The sequence below is a fragment of the Peromyscus maniculatus genome, chromosome 2, assembly GCF_049852395.1.
Source record: "Peromyscus maniculatus bairdii isolate BWxNUB_F1_BW_parent chromosome 2, HU_Pman_BW_mat_3.1, whole genome shotgun sequence".
NCBI classification, from domain to species: domain Eukaryota; kingdom Metazoa; phylum Chordata; class Mammalia; order Rodentia; family Cricetidae; genus Peromyscus; species Peromyscus maniculatus.
The window spans coordinates 91735809-91754160 of NC_134853.1; the positions used below are offsets into that span (position 1 = coordinate 91735809).

The window sequence follows — 18352 nt, forward strand, 5'->3', positions numbered from 1 at the left end:
AGCTCTGTTGCTTGAAAGTTACACTTGAGGAAAAAACACTGGTTTCAGAGTTGAATATGTGAGTTTGAGTCCCAACGTTATCATTACCTATGTGGATTTGTGACATTTCCAGAACTCACTCAGCCTCTCATTCTCAATTTCCTCACTTGAATAACAATGTATGAAATATAAATTACAAGAATGGAAAAAGGAAAATGTCCTGTCAATACCAAGTAGTTAGGAGATTCTGTTTTCATTTTTTTTTCTGTAATGCCTGTTACACTGTATGCCTGATTTCCCAGGAATATTACCCTAAAGTTAGAACTCAACTCCTATGGCATATTTACTTTATGCTCAGTTCTTCGTCCTTGTAATGGTCCTACCTCCATATAGCGTGGCATTCAGATATAGTAGTGGTTATCATTGTCATGTGAATGGTGGGGCATAATTCAGTCTGTAACATGGGTATCATACCAATATCCTACTGCCCTGCAATAGTGAATAAAATATACTCTTAAAGCCTCCCAAGCTCTGTGACTTCAAGAATGTCATCTTCCTTTTCTTGGCCTACTTTCTTGTACAAGAAATGAACTCATAAGGTTTTTTAAGAATATTCAATGAGCTGGGTGGTGGTGGCACATGTCTTTAGTCCCAGCACTTGGGAGGCAGAGGCAGGTGGATCTTTGTGAGTTCGAGGACAAGCCTGGTCTACAGAGCAAGATCCAGGAAAGGTGCAAAGCTACACAGAGAAACCCTGTCTTGAAAAATCAAAAAAAATTCAATATATTCAATGAAATAATGAAAGTTAAACATTCATCATAAAGAGGGCACTTAATGGATGTCCATTCTGCCTTTTCTATTATTCCTTCGAGGCTGACCTTAATATAGAACACCCAATATATTAGGAGTAGAGGGAAGAACAGAAAGAAAAAAAGAGGAGAACAAAGAAGAGAGGAGAAGAGAACTGTAACATTGCATAGCATTCAAACCATTTTTTTTCCAGATGGAAAATCTACAGTCTGAAAAAAATTTACTTGTGTTAGGTGAGATCTCTGACTCCAAACCAAGGGCCAGAAACCTTGGTATTAAACCATAACAGCCCAAGATGAAAATAATCACCTTCTTCATTTCTATTGTATAAATGAAGAATTGTCAAATGAAAACTACTGATACCAATATCTCTTAGGAAATGGGAGGGTTGCTAATAGCTAAAGTCATGGGGAGGGAGATGACTAGGGTTATCTACCCAAGCATATATGTGAAGTATCATTCATCTGCAGTTGTCTCAGGTGCAAGTAGAATTTCCAACCAGAGTTACTTCAATAGCTGGGCTGATGTCCTATGGAAGGCACATGTGCATTGAATGCTTGTGTTGTTATTGATTTCCCCACAAAGGCCAATTTATGGAAACCATGCAGCATGCACAGAAAAGTTAAGACAAAATGATAGCTCAACTGCTATACACAAAGTAAGCATGTTTCCATCCATTGGTGGGTTAATGGGACTTTAGATACTCCTCTCAGTTAGAAGCAGGGTTCTAAGCTCGCCTTGTAAATTATGGCTATCAAAGTTCGGATGCAGGTGGCACTGTGGAAAAGAAAGGTCATCAGACTGGAAAAACAGAGGCCTGAATTTCAGCCCAGATCTGCCAGTTGTTCACCCAAGTTCTTTAAATCAACCCACTTCACCAGCACACCATGCAAAGAACAAAGGAAGCTGTGTAGAATAATGCTGTCATTTATTCCTCTCCCAAACTACAATGTTAGATATATACATGGCTCTAGCCCTCTCAATATGTAGAAATGTGTAGAGGAGGATGAGAATAAACAAGTAATTACTGAAATACATTTACATTATTTCGAACTATTATGAAGAGAAATGGTTCTCTACTGGGGTAAGAAAGTGAGAGTAAGGGAAGACTTCTTTGAGGAAGTAATAAATAGAGTAAATACAAGAAAATTCATGGAGAAAATGAGATACATATTTTCAAGGGAACTCATCAAAAGGCACTGTCACCTCTCATTCTCATGACAGCCTTTTGGAGTTGTCTTTGAAACGATCTACTGTGTTAGCTACTTTCCCATCACTGCGACAGAACACATAATAGAAACAACTCAAAGAAGGAACAATTTATTTGGCTCCTGGCTTGAGACAATGCAGTCCATCATGGCAGGCATGGGGATTCTTCACATCTCAGTGATCCAGGAAGCAGAGAGAACTCAGGCCAGAACCAGGACTTAGCTATCACCCAGAAAGCTTATATCTGACAACCAACTTTCTCCATCAAGACTCCACCTCCTTTTGGCTCTATAACCTCTCAAAACCACTCACCAGAACCAAGTGCTCAAGAACATGAGCTTATGAGGGATATTTTACATCATATCATAATATCCTAATCTGACAAGAAAGGTGTTAAAGGGGGCTTGATTAATCCACCCCTGTTCACACACTACAGAAGTGGTGAGCACAGGAACCTCTGATTTGAACCTAGAATTGTGAGACTTCCAACTTTTATTGTCTCTACTGTTGACAGCAACTATCTCCCAGACTACTCTGGAAATACATGTGCGTGTACTCCTGCTCTTTTTGTCCTCTTCATATTCAAACTCTCTGACTCCTGTATTAGCTATTTTAACAACAAAACATGTCAAACAACCTCTAAGTGTTCTGACTTACAATCTATGTGGGTTCTCAGGAAGTTGCAGGAGATCACTGGTCTTAGTTACACACTGTGAGAAGGCTGGAACCATAGTTGTATCTCTCTTGATTCCAGACTGTAGGTTAATTTCAAGGATACTATATACCTTTTTTACAGAGTTAAAGACTACCAGGCCATTCTTTCTTCCATGGTAGACCACAGAAGTGCAAAAGGCAAACTTAAATCATGAAAGCACTATAAAGTCTCAATTCACATTATGCCCTATAGAATCGAGTCAATACAAATCATGTGGCTAACTAAGCCCCAAGTTCCTGAAATGATAAAACATTCTTTGAACTCTTAACAGGATATTAGGGCCATATGGATAGATGAATATATGGAACAGATGGTTTTCATTACCAATCCACCATGTCCTCTGACAAAATGGCTGTTGTGTTCTATTTAAAAGATACTAACTAGCAAGATGCTTTCTCAATTATTTATTTCCTTTCAGGAGTACTACTAAACTACCCAATATTCCTTTCTTCTAGATATGTCCATGTTGTTTTCTCTGGTTAAATGGAACATGAACAAAAAATGGATATTAGCTCTTCTAAGTCTGGCCTAAAGCCTTCTAGGAACAACAACAAAAAAATGAATATTAGCTCTTCTAAGTCTGGCCTAAAGCCTTCCAGGAAATCCTTCCCCTTTCTTGTCTTCAAAGTCAGCTGTCTGGAGGCAGATGATAATGCAGAGTACAACATGTCCTAGTAGAGCCATTGGTTGCTAGAAACGTGAATTTTACATTTTTGTTTAAATGAAGAAGTCAGAGAACATCCATTTGACCAATATAAGCCATATTGGCCTTCATAGAAGGAAGAATAAACATTTTCAAGGAAGCCTCTGAGATCTCAAGATTGCATATGAGAATATCCAGTTCTAACTAATATATTCTTTTCTTACTAGGTAAACTGAACCAAATTCTAACTCCAACTTTTTCTTTTGACTTTCTTTCTGTGAACCGCCCCCCTATGGTTAGTGGTGCTTCCCCAACTAGGATCTTCATTAGAGAAAAGGTGAAAAGACCCCCCTCTTGATGTTTATACTTCAGCTTCTCCATCTGAAAATGTACTGGCTAACTCTCCAGTCCATCTCTGCTTCTGACTACAGTGGGAGTTTATATTTAATTGAGTGAGCTTAGGAACTAAAGAGAGGCAAACTCACCTGTAAAGCTGCAGACTGGAAAAGGGTTTATCTAGAAAAAATTGAAATCAGGATCATCGACTAAGCAAAGCCTTCCATTTCAGTGATGTGAAATGATTCTGCATAAACAGGATGGCTATAATCTATCCAGACAAGCCTCTTGGGCATATGATTAAATCCTAAAGAAGGTTAAGATATTGGTTAAAATCAAAACTAAGCAAAAAAAAAAAAAATAGATGGCAACTAAACTCTGTGACACATTACAAATCAATTAGTTTTGTGCTTTCCTCTCCACCTCAGAGTGTAACCCAAAGCCTTCCACTGCCTCTGCACTGTATTGCAGCAAGTATACAAAACTTTTCTAAGGTTTTATTGTAGTGGGTAGCCATTCCAGCTTGGATCTGGAAGTTCCAACCCCCATTGAGACTCTGGCAACTGTCACGCCTACGAGGCGGGGCGAGGGGAGGCGCTGGAAACCCGAGAGCTGGATGGGCCAGCACGCTCTCTGTGCCTGGACCCTGGATGGTGGAGATTGATTGTGCAGAGCTCCAGAGAACACCGCTGGATTGCGATACACCTTCCCCAGACCTCCACAACCTATCTATTCCTTCATTTGTAAGTCATCCACTAAATAAATCTTCCTTTTAACTACATGGAGTGGCCTTTATAATTTTCCCCAATATTTTATAATTCAAGATCCTTTATGTAAACCTTTCAACCGGAGTGAAGAGCCGTTCCTACCCAGGGACTGGATGGGGCACACATATTTCCTTTTGGATAGTGTTCTGATTCTTCTCCACTGGTCATCAGAGAGAAAGAACTGAAGAGTAGGAATTTGGGAGGACAGGCACCTTTGTAAGATAGAAAACAGAGAAGAGGCCAGATTGATAAGGAAAGAGGTCTTCCAACTGGACACAGAAGGATAGAGGGATTGGTACTCAGAGTCCTTCCAAGCCTACAAAGGGAGTGCACTGAGATGGCAGTAAAAGGATCTGCTGGACTCATCAGATACTCCTCTGAGGTCTACAGCCAAACTTGTCTGCAGTGAGTAATCTGAGTACTCTTGCATCACTGAGTAATCTGAGTGTGCCACGGTATATCCCTAAACTATGGTGACCCCTTCACAAAATAACTCACATTGACCTACCTTTCTAGACTATGCTGCCAAAAAATCTGTACCAGACATGTTGTACCTGGCAGAAAGTAAGTGCCCAATAAGTTGCACCAAGGTAGTGGTGGTGCTATTAGTGAGTCATGATGGTACCTGATTTCTTGTCTTTGTATTATCTGCTCTCCCATTCCAAACACACTTGCATATTAAGCTTCATCTGGCATTGCAGAACTGGAGTTGTTGTTCACATCCTTCCATTGAAGCAAGTTAAGATATTGGGAGAAAAGTAGGACAATTTTGAACTTTGACATCGACCCTTGTTCATCTTGAAGTCATGGTATATAGATGGTCTTCTAGAGTGACTACACTTACCCAAATAAGAAACCAGGGAATTAGCACATAACCTATGGTGATTAATACTCACCTCACATTATAATAAACTGTATAAGAGTACCAACTTATTACCCCTTTCCTGTCCACACACTTCAAAATGTGTCTTTGTAGTTCTTCTCATTGAAAAGATGAGTCAATTCTCTACTCTTTGAATCTATCTCCATCCAAATGAATTTCTTAGAATTAAGTCATGCAATAGTGGGGTTTGCATGCTCTTTCTTGGGACAATACCATTCTGGCAAGAATGTACTTAAGATAGGTCTACTGCTTCCACAGGATGAATGAAAGCTACTGAGACCCAAACATACCCAAATGTATTGTGTCCATCCACCTCAGCTAGAGCAGAGGACCCAGCCACCCACAGGCGCATGGTATCTTAGTTAGGGTTACTATTGCTGTGATAAAACACCATGATCAAAAACAAGTTGAGGAGAAAAGGTTTATTTGGTTTATGGTTCCACATCACTGTTCCACCATTGAACAAAGGCAGATAGGAACTCAAACATGGCAGGAACATGGAGGCAGAATCTGATGCAGAAGCCATGAAACAGTGGTAATTATTTGCTTTCTTTCCCCTGTGGCTTGCTCAGCTTGGTTTCTTGTAGAAAAAAGCTGGGCCCTCCCCCATCAATCACTAATTAAGAAAATAATTAATCCAGTCTTATAGCTGGATCTTTTGGAGGCATTTTCTCAAGTGAGGTTCCCTCCATTCAGATGACTCTAGCTTGTGATATAAATCTAGTCAGCACACATGGGAAGTCTGGCCACCATCATCTCAGTCCCATCAAGACCAGGTAAACTCCCTATGTCCCAGCACATGAGTAATAAAATCTTACATAACATTAGGTTTTAGAGTTACCTATTATACAGCATTATTATTGTAGTGATAAATAACAAAACACACATAAATAGAGAGCCAGCAGCCATAGCTGTCTGAAGTTTAACATTAAAGATTTGGAGTCCACATCCAAATAAGCAGTACCACCATTAACTGGTGGCACCTGCCAAGAGATGATAAAATAGAGAAACCACACATAAGAAATACATTTTCTCTTTCTGAATAGCATCTAGCAGAATGGATATTTTGGTTAGAGATAATTTTTCCATTCTACTGACTCAAACTTCCAATCAGAATTACAATAAAAATTAAGGTTAAAGGATCTGTTTGTTTACTGGTGAATAGTCTTGCCTCCAATAAGCCTTGAAATGATCAATCTCATGTTGGTTATTTGTAATAATTCCAGCACTATCTATTGATCATTTTGTGTGCGTGTTTTTTCATTGTTTTTTTCTCTCTCCTCTCCCCTTCTCTTCTCTCCTTCTCTCCTCTTTTTCTTCTTCATCTTTTCCCCTTCCAGTCTTCTTTCTTTATCTTCTCTCCTCTTTTTTCTCTCTCCTCTCTCCTATCTCTCTCTTGGAGCCCTAGGCTTGGACCCAGATCACTGTCCCATGTCACTCTGCTTCCCTCCCTCCATCCTTCCTCCCCTTCCCTACAACTGAAGAATTGGGTCTCAGGCTAGGATCCACATGGTTGTTAACAGACACTGCCTGGAACCCTACAGATAAAAGAAACCAAAATGTTTCAAGACTCCTTAATATAGTGGTTCTCAACATATGGGTCATGATCCCTCTGGGTGTTGTACAATCCTTTCAACAGGTATCCCATATCAGATATTTACATTATGATTCATACCAGTAGTAAAATTATAGTTATGAAGTAGCAACAAAATAATTTCATAAGTGGGCATCACCAAAACATGAAAAACTTTATTAAAGGGTTGCAGCATTAGGAAGGTTGAGAACCACTACTCTAATATTGTCCTACCAAGGATGAGCCAAAATTATTCAAAGAATCTGGTCTCCAAATTTCAAGAACTTTTATCATATAAGACCAACTTTATGCCACTCTAGACAGTTTAATTCATAGATTGAGTTTGAAGATAACAGGATCTGTTTTGATGACAGAATCAACATAGAGATGACCTTTCTAATAACTAAAATGTCTTGAAATGGAATTGGAAGCCCTTTTTCATTAGAGGCATTTGAGAAAATCCTGGAAAGATCACTTCTCCATTGCATGGTGTCTCTCTTTATTAAATAGTAAGTGACATTAGATCCATTTGTTTCTCTACTGGAAACTTTCAAAGATTCACTCAACAGCTTTGAGAATCAGTGATACTCTACATATAGAGCCTTATACCATGTCCAGGAATAGTTGTAGATCAGTAGATTTAGGAAGTTAAGGACCAGATATAAATAATTTTTAAATCACCAGTACATGGTTTCAACCAAATTCAACATTCAATAGCAGACACATAAAAAGAGTGAAAAAGAATTTCCTGCTTGAAAACACAATAAAAGGAGAAAAGACAACATGAAAGTTGTGGTGGTTTGAAGGAAAATGGCCCCCAAAGGGAGTGGCACTATTAGCAGGTGTGGCCTTGTCAGAGGAAATGCATAACTGTGGGGGTAGGCTTTGAGGGTTCTTGCTCTCAAGCTTCCCTCAGTGTGACAGCCAGTCAACTTCCTGCTGCCTTCTAGTCAAGATGTAGACAGCACCACATCTGCCTGCATGCTGCCATGCTCCCCATCATGATGATAACAGACTGAACCTCTGAAACTGTAAGCCATAGTCTCAATTAAATGTTTTCTTTGTAAGAGTTGCCATGGTCATGGTGTTTTGTCACAGTATAGAAACCCTAAGACAGAAGTCATATCCATTTCTGATCTCTAGATCCTCAAAGCAGAGAATTCCTGTTGTGCATTATCTTCCACAGAGCCAACTTAGCAGATGTTGGCCATGATGATAATTTTCTATCTCAGACCATTAACTGAATGATTAGGAGACATGTTGAATTGTTGGGTTCCTTCTTTGTAGCAAAATAGAAAATTGAGTTGAGTTTCTCCTAAAGAAATTATGCATCACAGACACTCTAAACTCCAAAGCTCAACCTGTTTATCACCACCAAGAGCACATGTCCTACTCCTCTAGACAGTAGAGACAGTTTTCTTCCAGGCAGCCCCAATGCTCTTATATCAGAAGTGAAGGGCCAGCTCTCATTAACCTGTTCCTCTTCTTGCACAAATACAGTTTGGATATTATAAATCTAAATATCACTTTGTCCATAATTTACTGACCATAAAGTTGTCTCACTTGGTGGACTTCCTAAGTCAGAAACACACTTAGATTTGAATCCTAAGCACAATTAGTGTCATTGTTCTCAAAGTTCAAGGGAAGAAAACTGTGACTTCAATATTTGACTCTTCAGTCCAGTCTTCTCCTCTTAAGGAAAAGGCCATTTTTCTGACTTTCTGCTGTGGATTTCTACTGAACATAACATAAAATACTCAAATATCTTCTTCAGATATTTCTTCTTCAATGAGGATGTCTTAAAAGTAATAATGCTTGTGTTTGGCTATGTTCCAGACACATATCATCTCAGTGCATAGAATATGCCTCTGAGTGGATAGCATTACTGTTCTATTTGATCATATGAAAGGGAATTACGCCATATGTAGCAAGTAGTAGTCTCAGTGATAGTGCTCAGCTGTCTTTCATTTCTTTTTCTTTTTTCCTTCTTTATATTTTGTCTGGGATTCAAGGTCATGGAAGAGTGCTACCCACAGTTGCCTCAAATAACCCTATCTAGAAACCCCTTTATAGAAGTGTCCAAAAGTTTTCTCCCAGATGATTCTTAATACTATCAGGTTGACAATTCAATTAACCATCACAACACTGTAAGCCAGAAAGCTACAAGGTATCTTGAGAAGTCTCCATCACCCCCTCCATGCAACCCATTACAAAACCAAGTGATTCTTCTTCAGTTGTTAGATTTCTGAACATTTCCACCACTACCCCAGCTAAAAACAACCATCATCTCCTACCTACCAAATTTTTCCAAGTTACTACCCAGGTTTCACATCTGCTCCCTCATCTGTTAAGAATGCCCAGTGACAGATACCACCTTCCTGTTTAAGCCCCTTTAGCAAACATCCATTGGGCTTAGAAGACAGACCAAACCCCTGTAGCTCTGCAAGATATCTTGTCATGTGTTCCTCAGTCTGCTTCTTACCACTCTGAGCTCCACATGGAGTTAAATCCCTGAAGGTCTTTGAACAACTAAGATGTGCCTTTAAGAACCTTTATACATTGTTTCCACTTGCTGCTGTGCTTCCTGTACCCCAACAACTGTCAACTACTTCATATCAACTCATCCTGCAGAGTTCAACTGCAAGGAACTTTCCAGAAAGAATCTTTTATTGGACCTTCCTCCTCATCTGGCCATATCGAAATCACCTGTGTAGATTATTGTACCTCCTTATACTTTGCCTTCTCACAGTTTACAGTTGAAACTTGCACATTTATTAATATCTTCATACTGGTGTGGACTTACCTTCCAGGTGACAGCCACACAGTCACCATTCAGTATTCACTCTGACACAGGAATTATGTACCAACCTTCAAGCAGGAGTTGTTTGAGCAGTGACAGAAGGCTTCAGTAAGGAGGTGCGAAACAGTGGCATAAGTATTACCCATGTACATAGCAGAAAAGACAGGTGAAAGATGGGTCCACTTGGCCCAGGTAGGACAGATAATAATACAGAGGGAAGACTCTCTAAATGCCTGGGTGGAAAGAAGGAGCGGAAAGTGGTAGGTGTGGACCAGAAAGGCTCTAATGTCCCTTTGGTTGTATATTCCACAAATTTGTGACTTCTAACAAGCTTTTTATAACAGCTCAGTCACTAATAGAGTTGCTGCACTAAGACAGCATGTCACCTCAGGTCTGAGAAGATAGTTAGCAAGAAAATCTATACAACCCTGGTGAAGTCACATGCAGAATATTGCATTTCGTTCAGGGGTACCTCATTACCAGGTCAAAGCAGACACACTGGAGGGAGTTCAAACTCCAACAAGAAAAAATGATTAGGGGAATGGAGAAATTGATCGAAGCAGAGAAATGAAAGGAAATGCATGTTAGGTGGGGGGTGGGGTTAAATGGGATCTAGGGCAGCAGCCTGCCATCCTCATGCAGGGAATGAAGGCTGAGTTGGAGGGAGTCCTAGGATAGAGTGTGGAAAATGGAACTGACCCAGCTGGGATCATGGGATAAGGGAAGAAAACATGTATGGAGCATCTGAGAATTACGGTTGAATATTTCCTTTGATCATGGTTGCCAGGAGCTACATGCGAATTTGTACCTTAACTAGAGGGTCTGGTAGGAGGTTTTTTGTTGTTGTTGTTGGTGGTGGTGGTGGTTGTTTTTTTTTTTTTTTTTTTTTTTTTTTTTTTTTTTTTTTTGATTTTTTTGAGACAGGGTTTTTGTATATCTTTGTGCCTTTCCTGGATCTCATTCTGTAGACCAGGCTGCCCTCGAACTCATAAAGATCCACCTGCCTCTGCCTCCCAAGTGCTGGGATTAAAGGCCTGCACCACCACCTCCTGGGTAGGAGTTCTTTAAGAGACTCATCAGCCACAGAAAATGTGTTAGGGGACAAGAAAGTTCAGGCAAATAGATTTAAATGTCAGGCAGCTCTGGATTTGATCCACCTTTCATTGTATTATAGCTGTGCAGTGATTGGCAGGATACTCACCCTCTCTGGCCTCAGTTTCCTCAGAATGTTCAGCAGTCAAGGATGCCCACTGCTGCCTCTCAGCATCTTGAATAGTCATCACTGGCCTTGTTGTAGTCTGCTTTTAGCTGTCATGTAGCTCTCCTAGCTTCTGACTTGAGGTCTCATCCCTTCCACTGACCTCGTCTTTCTTTAGCCCATTCCTCAGCTGAGTCCTGCATCTAAAGACAGTATCCTCTATACCACCCTTCAGGCCTATGGCCCCAGAACAGTCTTCCTTCCTGGGCAAGAGTTTGAATTTTGGACTGGAATCTTCTCTGGAATTCACCATCCATTAACTGTATTAACACAAGCACATGGCTTACTTTGTCTTGGCTTTCGTGATCTATATGAACAATAGTTTGAATGAGATCTACCATTCTGGATGACTGCAAAGTCCAGATAAGGTAATGTATATGGGACAAGGGACACAGAGCCTGACACACAGATAGTACTCATAGGAAGTGCAGTTGAGGGGCTTTGCTCTTTTCCTCTCTCCATCTATCAACCAGACTCAAGCTAGAAACCTTCAGCACACTGGAATCCTCTTCTGTTGGTACTGATAACAATCAACTAATTCTTCAACAGTTTCTGAGGATGGTGTCTCCACTCCATCTCCTCTTCCATGGTGTTCTGTGACTAGACCACCACTGTTAACTCCAGGACATATTTCCATCTTCCTTGACCTCTGCTATCTACTGTGTGTCTCTATGCCAGGCCTCCTGGAGCAAAAGATCCAAACACTAAATCTTTGTAATGGCTTCTCAATGACAGCAGAAGATGTGACTGCATTATCCTGTCATTTAGGGATGCTGGCTGGACTTGGATCTTTCTTTACTTCTGCGATTCTTCCCATTTGTTTCTCCATTCTCTACCCAACCTTCATATGTACACAGAGCCAACACTACAGTCACAACTAATTTCCCATCATTCCCTGAAGATGCTTTAGCCCATATTTTCCTACTGCAAGGAATGATCCAACTCTCTATATGTAAGTAACATCAGATTATCCACCTTCCAGCCTTCTTGACTCTTTATTTGTATGTAATCATTTGTTCTCACATTTGGAAAAATATGAGGTACGTGCTTTGTGCTTAGCATGGAGCATGCATTTGGAATTTGGAAATGATGCAGTTTGTTCCTCAACTAATCCTGTAACTCCTTCTGATCAGGCATTGGTTGAGCCCTTACACCTTTGGGTTCTGGAATGGATATGTCATGAAATGAATTGGATCATGTTTCTTAGACTCGAGCGAAAAGATGATGCAATGAAGTATCTACCCTGAAATGGGTGTGGTCAGGTGGACTATTAGGAACAGCCAAAATTGAGCCTGGAGCCAGATTTGGAGAGTCTGCATTACCAAACTCAAGTTTCTTTTCATCCTATGAGTAACAGGGAGCTTGGTAGACATGTTCTTTGTGGACCAATGGTATCTTTGCCTACATTGTTACTTCTGTCTGGAACATTTCTTCCAGGATTCCTCACCTGGATATGCCTCATCATCTCATAGAAAACATTATTTATCCAGGGAGCCCTTTATGTCTCCTTCTGCACCTATCAGACTGTGAAATGTGGTTTGACTATGAACTAATGCTACACTAGTGTGGCTGAGCCAATAAATCCAATGAGAAATGTACCATATTTTCCACTGGACATTCAGCCCAGTCAATGTCTATCCCAAGATAAAGGAAGAAGAAAAGAGAAAGAACAAAAGAAAGGGAACTTTTTAGATTGGTACATTGAACAGAGTTGAAGGCTTCAGGGATAATGGATTTAAGCCTGATAACATGAGGTATTTTAAGAAATCTTTGCAGAGGAAAGAGATATCTTGATAGAGGGAGCCAATTTGGGTTAGGGAGAAACCTGGTGCTAGAGAAATTCCCAGGAATCCACAATGATGACCCCAGCTAAGACTCCAAGCAATAGTAGAGAAGGTGCCTGAACTGGCCTTCTTCTGTAATCAGATTGGTGACTACCCTGATTGTCATCATAGAATCTTCATCCAGTAACTGATGGAAGCAGATGCAGAGATTCACAGCTAAGCACTGGGTTGAGCTCCTGGAGTCCATCTGGAGAGAAGAAGGAGGTATTTTATAAGCAAGGTGAGGGCAAGATCATGATGGGAAAACCCACAAAGACAGCTGAGCAGCGCTTATGGGTGCTCATCAACTCTGGACCGACAGCTAAGGAGCCTGCCTGGGACTGAACTAGGCCCTCTGAATATGGGTGACAGCTGTGTGGTTTGGGCAGTTTTGGGGGCTCCTAACAATTGGGACCAGGATTTATCCCTAGTGCATGTATTGGCTTTTTGGAGTCCATTCCCTGTGGAGGGATACCTTGCTCAACCTTGATGCAGTGGGAAGGGGCTTGGTCCTGCCTCAACTTGATATGACAGACTTTGTTGACTCCCCATGGGAGACCTTACCCTCTTTGAGGAATGAATGAGGCAGAGTGGAGGGGGAGGTAGGAAGGAGGTAGGAAGGAGAGGGGGAGTGGGAAGGAGGAAGAACTGTGGTTGGTATGTAAAATTAAAAAAAAAAATTTTCAATGAAAAATGAAATCTTTGCAGTAATTTAGAAAGATATATATCTACAGTTGATAGGGGTTGCATTGTGACCTGCCTCCACCCCCAAGTGTATATGGTAAGCCTTAATATTTGGCTCTTAGCATATTAGTATGTGTCCTTGTTTAGAGATAGAGCATCAAAGATGCAATTGGTCCTCATACTGAAATAGAGTGAACCAATATAACTCATAAAAAGAGAGAACCAATATAACTCATAAAAAGAGAGATTGGGAAGAACGCCATGTGATGATAAAAGGAGGGATGAGACTAATGACACAAAGGATATCAGCCAACCACCAGAAGCTGTGAGAGATGCATGGGGATGATACTCTCTCACACTTCTCAAAAGCATCCCATCTAGTCTTATATTTATCTCAGACTTCATGCCTCTAATACCATGAGATAAGACATGTCTGTGGTATCAGTCCCTCTATGTGTGGTGCTTAGTTATAAAAGCCCTAAGAAACTAACACAAGAATCATCTGCTCCTTGCACCACATGAGAAACCACCATCAGCCTCCCTCTAAGGAAAACCTTGTACCTCCCTAGGACCTGTTGCTGGATTTTGATCTGGCACACACACATTTTGGAGAGAAAGCAGAGAATCAGCAAGGCCACCTCTCAGCTGCTGCTGGGCCAAGAATGTAGAGCCAGCCTCATTTTGCCTGGAAAACAAACCCTGCCTGAGCTTTTCAAGCCCTGGCCCCCTGAGGTGTGTATGCCTTCAGGTAGAAAGCACCAGTAGCTTCATAGGGAAGGAGACAAAGCCACTGTGAGTGGGGAAAATTGCCTGTTCTCATGGGATATGGAAGCATCAACTAAAGGACTCTTACTCACATGCTCTAAAGAGACATCTTTTTTTTCCCATGATTCTCACAACTCCTCCTCCAGTAGAGGGAGGGATGACAACATCCCAGACTAAAAATTCATTGAGAGCAGCACTGACAGCACCCAGGAAACTATTAAGAACAGTCTGGTCCTGGGGACTGTGGCTATCATTGTTATGTGGCAGGAAGAGAGGCAGACTGTGGTAGGTTCTAAATTCTAAACCACTTCTGTCGATTCTAAACTGTGACTTTGGGGTTCAAAGCCTCCTCTCTGAGCCTCAGTTTATAACTATAAAGTACCTAGAAATAAAAGTGGTGAAACAGTACGTGCTTGGCAGGCTGGCTCAAGATAGCATGATGCATAAAAGCTTAGAAAGAACTGAACGTAAATGCAAATGGCCCAGACTCAATTTGTGGTTTTGTCCCTTTGTTAGGCTGTGTGACCTTGGGCAGCTGATGCAATGTGAAAGGCTGTGCTGCCTTCTCTTCAAATAGAGCTAGCTCATTGTTATGGGTGAGTGTCAGAGATGCTGTATATAGTGGATCTGGCTGGGTGCCAACCATTGTTCAGCACTCTGCCAATATTTATTGCACATGCTATTGATTATTAGGGAGTACCATGGTACCTACAGCTGGTCTGGGAGAGCTAGCAGATTGGCTGGGGAGGACCACATACTCAGAGAGATGGTTACAAAGCCAGATGACAAACCCCCTACTCCCAGTGAGATCACACAGAAACACCTTCGCCAACACAAGGATGGGGGAAATCTTTTGGGGAAAAAGGATATTAAGATGAGCAGAAGTTACCTATGCAAAGAGAGGGGTATGTGTCTGCAGCAGGGACATGCCCAATCCCTGGAGACAGTAACAGACCCCACCAGGCTCAGTGTAGACAGATAGAAGATATACTTGAGGAAAGATGTAGTGTCTCAGAGAAAAAGTCTGAAAGATGAGTAAAGCTTAAAGGACTATTCTCATAAATTTGGACTTTATCCTAAGGACCATCAAGAGCTTCTGAAGTCCCATAAAGGGAAAGTTACAAGATCTAACTTTCCCATTGGATGGAACAAGCTTGCCCCTGAATGATAATGAGATCCAGACTGAGGAGATCATGGGGCAACCAGTCTTTCTAACCATAGGATTTATCATCCACCTCCCTGAATCCAACATGGGGTCATTGGGGAAGGGATTCAGGAGAAAACAGCACACAAGTAGTCCTTGGACCAGTGACTGCCTGTGAGAAAGGGAGAAACAGCAAAATCAAACCACAGATATCCTGATGGGTGCCTGCAGGAATCATCTCTGACATGCCGAGTGTCCAATAGCTTCCAGCGAAACAAATGCAGGTTTATGAATGGTTTCTTTTTGCATGTATCTAGTGGTTGATCCTTTAGACTGAGGTTATCAAAGGCCAGGGCCCACACATCAAATGAGGATCTCAGACCTTGAGGTACTGTCAAGACCAGCAAAGTCAACTATCTCACTTCATTAATGAGGCACCTGAGGCTAAGGCCAGAAAGGATTTTACCAGAAGAACATAGCAAAACAGGCTCCATCCCAGATACTTGTCTGCATACAGTAAGCTCCAAACCAGGTCCTATTCATGCAACCCAGATCACAAGTGTCACTGGTTTGTATATAAAGTATCCCCTAAAATGGCTCATTTGTTGAGTTGGTCCCCAGTAGGTCAATCTATTCACTGAGAGGTGATTGAATCATGTTTTTGGCCTAATTAATGGATCAATCCGTAAATGGATTCACAATTGAATGGACTACTGGGAAGTAGGTCTGATGAAAGGTATGTCTTCATTAGAGAAGAAGTGAAGGTGTGACCAGTTTCTCTATCTCTGCTTGCTGGTTGCTGTGATGGGAGTAATCTTCTCTACCAGATGCTTTTGTCACTATGTTGTCTTACCCCAGGACCAAAGCAATGGACTCAGCAGACTATGAGCTACATCTGTACTCTGAATCCAGGAACCCAAATAATTCTTTCTTCCCATATGTAGCATGAATCTTAAAGGTACTTATTAATTAAAACAAACCCGGGCCAGGTATTGGGGTAAATGTTGGAAGATCAGAGAAGCAGAACAAGCCACAGCTTCCTCACCTTGCCAACTTCTCATCTGATCCTGTTTCCTCAGACTGGAAGCCTCTGAGTCCTCATCCAAATGGATCTCAGCTGAACTGCTGCTAAAAGCCTAAAAGCTTAACCAGCCCTAGTTCCTCCTCCTCACGCCTTAAATACCTTTCTGCTTCCTGTCATCACTTCCTGGGATTAAAGACTCTTGATACCACACCTGGCTGTTTCCAGTGTGGCTTTGAACTCATAGAGATCCAGAAGGATCTCTGCCTCTGGAATGCTAGGATTTAAGGCGTGTGAGCCAATATTTTCTGTATCTAGTGGCTGTTCTGTTCTCTGACCCCAGATAAGTTTATTAGGGTGCACAATATTTTGGGGAACACAATATCACCACACCCATAAGTTGTTTCCTCCAGAATTTTTGTCACAATGATTAAAAATGGAACAATATAACATAAGAGTACATTTTGGTTCAGCCATCCTTTGGCTCCAGCCAGCCATCTCTCTGGCCTTAGTTCAGTCCATACAAGTGAATTCAAACTATTACTCCTCTGTTTTTAAAAAACATAGCTAAATGTAGTTCAGTAGGTATGGAGAATGGCCTTACATTTCTAATCCTCCTGCCTCCACCTCCCAAGTGCTGGGATTACAGGTATAAGCCACCATACCTGGTTCATAGGTATCAGGGATGTATCCCAGGGTTTTATCCATACTAGACAAGGACTTTTCCAATTGAGCTATGTCCTCAGGTCTCCATTAATTCTTAATATGAGAATAGGCATAGTCAATGCATCTTCTGTTTTATTTTGTTGTTTTCTTAGCATGTGTTAATTATAAGTCACAGTGGATTTCATTGTGGCATTTTCAAGCACATAGAGTTTATTTTTATCATATTTACCCCATAATGCTTTCTTGTCCCCCTCCCACTCCCATTGATCCTCTTCCCAAACAGTATTCCCTCTTCCATTGTCATACCTTTTCTTTCCTTCTTCATTTTGGTGATCCACTGAGTTTAATTATGTGTGAAGCATTATTTACAGCAACATGAGCACCTTACCAATGGTTATATCACTGAAGAAAATGACTCTCCCTACCCTAGCAACAATCAACTACATTATCAATAGCAAGGGATAGTCTGTTTTCAGACCTATGCAGAAGGTAGCTTGGGCTGCTGGGTCAGAACAAGCTTTGAGCTCAGCCTCTCACTGACAACTGCATGCAACAGGAACAGGCCACTCATATCTGAAACGTGGAGTGAGTGCTGTGAAGTTTGAATGAACCATGGTGCTTACCTCAGTGTACAGCAGACAGAGAATGACTGTCAAGATGTGGGGGCAGGTGTCATTGCCTCCTGGGTCTACCTTCACCATCTCTGCTTCAAGGCTCAAGAGATCTCCTCTTTCTTGAAGCCATTTTTCTTTCCTCTCAGCCTCCCTTCCATTATTCTCATACTCTGACATGTTTTCTCCACAGCCATTACTAACAGGGTAGCCTCTCCCAAGCCAACCCACAATAGAGTACAAAGCTGCACCGGCCACATGCAGCCACAGCTGCCAGTGTTGGGAGTGAGATCTTCTGTCAGCTCATCCTGAAATTCTTTTGGAAGTTTGACAGGATTAAGGGGATTAATACATTAAAGCATTATTACAGCATTCACTGGGGATTTTCAAAAGACTTTACTCTCTGATCTATTTGTTCTGTTACATAAAACTCGCATTAACAGTCTGATGGCAACGGGAAAAAATATCTGTGAAATCAATAACCTTATTTTTTTTGGTAAACACACTTAGCAGGCTGAGCTGGTCATTAGGGCCTGCAGACCCTCCCACAGTGCACATCAACGAAATTACCCCTCCAGAATCCATTTGACAATTAAGCCGAGGGGCTGTCTAAGTCTTCCAGCCCACTGATGGTAGGCAGCAGGAGAGAGAGAATAGCCACCGTC

At 41.3% G+C, this 18352-nt stretch overlaps 1 long non-coding RNA gene across 1 annotated transcript; it reads right to left on the reverse strand.

Moving 5' to 3' along the window:
- Positions 1–12574: 12574 nt before the first annotated feature.
- On the reverse strand, positions 12575–14485 carry LOC143271659 (uncharacterized). Its single transcript, XR_013048864.1, has 2 exons — positions 14042–14485; positions 12575–13004 (listed from the first exon to the last, which is right to left on the reverse strand). It is a non-coding gene; the product is annotated as an uncharacterized LOC143271659 (long non-coding RNA).
- Positions 14486–18352: the final 3867 nt, after the last annotated feature.